General features: G+C 46.0%; 1 pseudogene; it reads right to left on the bottom strand.

Moving 5' to 3' along the window:
- Positions 1 to 83: 83 nt before the first annotated feature.
- Positions 84 to 1849, bottom strand: LOC119344765 (annotated as a pseudogene).
- Between the last annotated feature and the right edge of the window lie 4552 nt (positions 1850 to 6401).

Raw genomic sequence — 6401 nt, 5'->3', positions numbered from 1 at the left:
GGCGCGGATCGAACGCGTCGTCTGATACCATGTTAGACAAAGCTAGGGTTTGGAACAATGCTCGATACCCTAAACGGGTACGACTGTCATGTATATATAAGAAAGAACGTACAGGTACATGTATTGTGTTACAACACGTATATCTACAATATACCTAGTCTAACACCCCTTGAGGTTCTCCATGACACCCTTCGTCTCGTCGGTGTCGTGTGACGCCATCCCAGTCATTCCGGTGTGTCCCTGCTGACCATCTGTGCCATCTGTGGCCTTGGTGCTATGCATCCCCATTCCAGTCATTTCGGTGTCTTCCTGGCTCCCGTAGGTGCCACCAGTCTGTTGGTGGTCACCGTGGCCACCGGGGAGCTTCTCCTTGGTCTTCTCCATGGCGCCCTTCTTCTCGCCGATGCCGTATGTTCCCATGTCGGTTATCCTGGTGTGTCCCTGCCGCCCATAGGTGTCGCCGGTGGCAAGGGTGACATGTATTGCAGTGTTGGTGTGTCCATGCTGCCCATAGGTGTCACCGGTCTGATGGCGATCATCATGGCCACCTGGGAGCTTGGCCTTGATGTCCTCCATCACGTCCTTTTTCTGGCTGATGCCGTGCGTCCCCGTGCCGGACATTTCGGTGTGTCCCTGCTGGCCATAGGTGTCGCCCGTGGCTGAGGCACCATGCATTGTCGTGCCTGTTTGTCCCTGCTGCCCGTAAGTGCCACCGGTGTGCTGGTGGTCTTCGTCGCCACTAGGAAGCTTGTCGTTGATGTTCTCCATGATGCCCTTCTTCTCCCCGGTGTCGGTGTCGTGCATCCTCGTGCCAGTGGCCCCTGTGTGTCCGTGCTGCCCGTAGGCACCATCGGTGGCCGGGGCGCCATATGTCCCCGTACCAGTGTTTCCTTGCTGCACATGGGTGCCACCAGTGGGTAAGGCGCCATGCGTCGCCGCATCGGTGTATCCCTGTTGCCCGTAGGTGCCACCAGTCTGCTGGTGGTCCCCATGGCCACTAGGGAGCTTGTCATTGATGTTCTCCATGACGCCCTTCTTCTCGCATGTGTTGGCGCCGTGCATCTCCGTCCGGATGGCCCCGGTGTGTCCGTGGTGCCCGTAGGCACCATCAGTGGCAGGGGCGCCATGTGTCCCCATACCGGTGTTTTCCTACTGCCCATAGGTGCCGCTGGTGGCTGAGGCGCCATGTGTCGCCGCATCAGTGTGTCCCTCCTGCCCGTAGGTGCCACTAGTCTGCTGGTGGTCCTCATGACCACCATGGAGCTTGTCATTGATGTTCTCCATGACGCCCTTCTTCTCGCCCGTGCCGCCGCCGTGCATCGCCGTGCCGGTGGCCCCAGTGTGTCCCTGCTGCCCGTACGCACCATCAGCGGCCGGGGCGCCAAGTGTCCCCATACCGGTGTTACCCTGCTGGCCATAGGTGCCGCCGATGGCTGAGGCACCATGCGTCGCCGCGGCGGTGTGTCCCTGTTGCCCGTCGGTGCCACCAGTCTGCTGGTGGTCCCCATGGCCGACAGGGAGATTGTCATTGATGTTCTCCGCGACGCTCTTCTGCTCGCCCGTGTCGGCGCCGTGCATCCCAGTGCCGGTGGCTCCGGTGTGTCCGTGCTGCCCGTAGGCACCATCGATGGCCGGGGTGCCATGCGTCCCCGTAGTGGTGTGTCCCTGCTGCCCGTGGGTGGCAGCGGCCTGCTGGTGATCACCGTGGCTGCTGGAGAGCTTCTCCTTGATCTTGCTCATGATGCTCTTCTTCTCGCCGGTGCCGTGTCCCTGGTGCTCCATCCTGCGCCAAACTTGTCACTCGGGAAATCTACTAGTGCTGCTGTTTAGTGTTTACTTGGAGCAGGTGGTGTTGTGTGAACTGTGAAGCAGGTGCTCCACGAGGCACTATTTATAGGCCGTCAGAGGATAGATGAAGCACGACGTGTTCTCTCGTGAGTGGGTGGGCAGGTGACTGCCGACTAGCCCATAATGAGGGGTGGTCAGATGGACGAATCGCCGTGGCAGGGGCGCTACGTGTGCTTGCATGAGTTGGTCGGCAGGTGGCTGCCGACTAGAGGAGCCGGGCCTCGGAAGGCAGCGGGCGCGTCCCGGTCTCCACGTCCCACCTCATTCGTCCTCGTCCGGGAAGAAGATGATTCCCCCAAAAACATGTGATCCTTTTTTTCACTTGCAAAAATGGTATTGTTTGCTTAAGTCTTAAGGAGATGCAGATCGAAAGTGTCGGCATGTGACGACAACGAACGTAACTAGACCAAGCATACGAGAGGGCAAGTGCTTTCATTCAAAGAATTTTATAGGATTTTTTTTCTCTGTTGGCTACTCGATTCATAGGATTGAAATGCGTAGTAATTTTCCTTAGAATTCATTAGCACTTTATTTTGGAGAAAAATACGCATCCACTAAAATCTCTTGGTATATTTCCTTTGCTTTTATGGTGGCATCAAACACTATTTTATCCGAATTCTCCTAGTTTTCTAATTCGGCGGGATTCAAGATGACATGTCACTACAATCCTTGATTTTTTTTTCTATCCCGGCGTTTTGAGTATCAAAGAGGCATTGATTTGGCGCCCCAACCTAGCAATTCACCCGTCCCACTGCTTCTCCTCCTTCCCATCGCCGTAGGACGCTGTGAGGCAAAACCCATGGGTGCCATGGTTTTTTCATGGCGTCGCATGCGGTATGTGGTCAAATTGGTGTGGGATATGGTCTGGTGGCCATCGTTGTTGCGGGATACTTTCCCTGATGACGCGGCGACACATGCGAGCTAGTGCATGCCCAACATGGACGTGACTACATGAGCGATTACTTGTTGGAGCTGCGTGCAAGAGGAGGACGACCACAACAATGTGAGCTAGATCGTGGACGGTGTGTCTGCTCCGGATCTTTGAAATTTCAAAAAAAATGCATTCCAAATTTGTACTTTCAAAAATAAATTTCAGAAATCTTGACTTTCATTTTATTTTCTTTTAAAACACTTTCAACTTTCAAAATTATTTCGAAATTTCAAACTTATATAATTTTGTAAACTATCATGCGAAGAAAGACTAGAAAAACAGCATCCTTTGTGGGGTATTTTTGTGACTTCCAACATTGATTCAACATGGTTATTATTTATTAAACTCGATTTGGATTGTTCATATTATTGATGTACATGACGGAGAATAATAGATGCAAAATTATACTCGACAAGTAATACTTGAGGTGCCGATGTAGATGTAATTTTATTTGTGGAAGCAATACTGGAGGTGTCGAGGAGAACTGTGCTGGAATACAATAGAGGAATTACTTGAGGTTGACTCTAGTGAAATTAATATGTATATACGTTTACAATCATGGTGGAAGAGTTGGGTTCGTTTTGCAGGGTTAGTTCTGCAAGGTGTTGACCCACATGCTTGGATTGGAACTTAATCTCATATACGCAAAGTGATCATGAACATAACTCGCACAGGTATGCTAGAGACTATAATATTAGACTCATAGAACTGTCGTGTTTAATCATGATCCATGACAGAACTCATGGCATCCGTACTTTTGTGGCGCAAATATAGTCCATAAATAGGTTCCTACCCTCTCGGCTTAATATGCAATTGTTAGCGGTACCACAAATATGGTGAATTTAAGGGTAGACCGCATAACCCACAATCCAGCACCACCATGTGACAGACAACTGAAGCACATTGTGCAGTGGGAAAACATGTGTAGCCTAACATGTCGGTTACCAGTTCTACATGCCACAGAACGTGAGAGACTCACGTGGCACCTTTAAGAGAAATTCTATGAGAGTGGCTATATATGACCGATCGCCATAATAATCTCTATTATGGAAACTTTGGTCAAAAAGGCCCTCTGGCAAAGTTTCCATCTTGTCAGGGATCATTTATATTTTATGGAGTACCCTCCATATCTAGCATGTCATATATGGTGTCTCGGGGCTGCCTTTTGGAGCGTGCTCCATATGAAAATTACCTCTCGTTCCGTGTGATGGGAAGGAAACTTTAGGTGCTCCCCACCTCACGTGGGATTGCAAGAAGCTTGGGAAAAAAGGAATGTCCCATAGATGAGTGGGTCCCATGGTTATAGAGGCAACAAATATGAGGATTCTGACTTTGTGCGATTTTCCTTGGTGACCTCCATAATCCATATGGAGCGCGCTATGGATATAGAGGCTCCAAATATGACTACTTTGCTAGAGTTTGTCTAAGAAAAATGCGCTTGCATGCGGTAGCCAATAGACCTATCCAAGGTTGTGAGAATCGCGATTCTATTATACGATTTTACGATCCAAATTAACCCATCCAATTTTGCGATTCTAGTTCATGGAATCTACGTTTCTACGATGATGATAGTTCAGCTTCTATGATTTGCAATCCTACCATCGGAGTTCCTATCCGATTCTAAATCATGATTCTGGCAACCTTGGACCTATAGGAGCGCCTTCGAGCATGTGTTGCCCGCTCCCACGAGCTACCGTGCGTAGGAGTCGATTCATAGTCAACCTTGAAGGAGTTACCAGTTTTACATTAAAGTCATGCACGTACATGAAAGGAAGATTGAGTTTTGTTGCGCTAGAAGAGGGCTAGTTATTTTCTCAGCTAATGGGACACGAAGTATCTACACCCGAGCTCAAATACACCCTGATAAACAGTAAAATCAAAAAAATAGTACAAAAAAATAAAAAAAAAACTGTTTTTTTAGTGCAAACTTTGACAAATGTGCTTGCAAAAAATTATTATAAAACAACAATCCTAGAAGTCGTGGTAAAAAACAAAATCGAATCTCCAAAAATGATATTTTTGAAAGCATTTTGGGGTGCTGATTTTTTTTTCTTTTGCCACGCGTTCTACAAGTGTTGTTTCGAGCTGAAAATTTCCATGCACTGAGAACATTTGTGAAAGTTTGCACCAAAAAACTTTGAGATTTTTTTGGTTTTAGAATTTACTGTTCATCTCGAGCTATTTGAGCTCGGGAGTAGAAGGGTACTTTTGCAGCTAATGCGCCATCCATAGAGAAATTTTTTAGATGGTTGTAATAGAATAGACTAATTCCTTAACTAAAATAAATGTCTGTTATTTTATTTTGCATCATCATGACATGATGCCATCATTTCACTATGCATTATTCTCAACACGCATAACAAAAATATCAAACACATAAAAGCAAATTATTTTACCGTTTAATTTATTTGGGTTTTACCAAAACCATTTTCCCTTTTGTCCTTGTACATTAAGATAAGAGTCCCAACTTTTCACATGGACTTTGTACAATATTTGAAAGCCCCAGAAAATATTTCACAATTTTTGCACAAGTCTTGCACACAGCCCTAGTTCAAATCACATTTATGTCATTTTTGTAATTTAATTTCAAACAAAAATTAAAAATTCTCCAAATGGTTTGATTATTTTCTGTGTGGTCTCATTATAGCCTAGAGAGGCTACACCTAAAATTTCATCTAATTCAGAGCTCATTTGATGTCCTATTTATTTATTATACGGTAGATACATACATTTAATATATATTTTTAATAAAAGCTATTATTTTGTCGGACCCACTAAACACTAATTGCTATTCGGATCCATTAAACACTAAGTGTCACCTGATACTAGGACTCGTGTGGTCCTCTTTGTTGGCAAGCTCTTCAAGTTCTATCGACAACTTTCAAAACAAATATTTTTGAGATGTTGCTGCAGGTTTTCCGGAAGGTGCTGAGACGGCGGCGCTGTAACAAGGTACAACAAGCTAAAGCACTTTTGATTGAGGTTGTGCTGCAAGCCCGTGACTCGATAGTGGACCTATAGTAGGGTTGATCTATAATGTGGTCATGTAGGATTAATCCGGAGTTTGATCTGACAATGTCGTTGGGTCTATTTGTCAGATAAGATGGCCCAAAAAGTTCCCCAAGTGGGCTTCGAAGCTAATAAATAGCCAACTAGCTCAGTGCCTTTGGAGTGACTTTGAAGGAAATAGAAAATTATACATTTCCAATTGGAACTTAGTTTGTATGAAATAAAAATATGGACGATTAGGAGTGCCAAACATCAGACATGTAAATCTCTGCCTCCTTGGAAGCTGGGTCAAGAGATAAATAAAAGATGAGGGGGGAAATTGGAGATGAATAGTAGATGTTAAGTACATAAGGAACACGCCTAATATGTTTTCTTGTACCACACAAAACCCCTCTAAATTTTGACAAGGAGTCATGTGGGCTGCCAAATCACTTAAACAAGGCTACACATGGGTGGTTTGAGATGGTAGGATAATCGGATTTTGGGAAGATATATGCTTTGGCACATCTGCATTATCAGTACAATTCTGGCCCCTTTAATTTGTCATCAACATGGTGTGACCCTAGTACATGCCTAGGATAAAAATACCATCAGGTTGACTTCGCGCACGGGG

Source organism: Triticum dicoccoides, unplaced genomic scaffold (assembly GCF_002162155.2).
Source record: "Triticum dicoccoides isolate Atlit2015 ecotype Zavitan unplaced genomic scaffold, WEW_v2.0 scaffold18422, whole genome shotgun sequence".
Lineage (NCBI taxonomy): Eukaryota > Viridiplantae > Streptophyta > Magnoliopsida > Poales > Poaceae > Triticum > Triticum dicoccoides.
The sequence above is the reverse complement of the archived record's forward strand: the minus strand, read 5'-3'. Positions and strand labels throughout refer to the sequence as shown.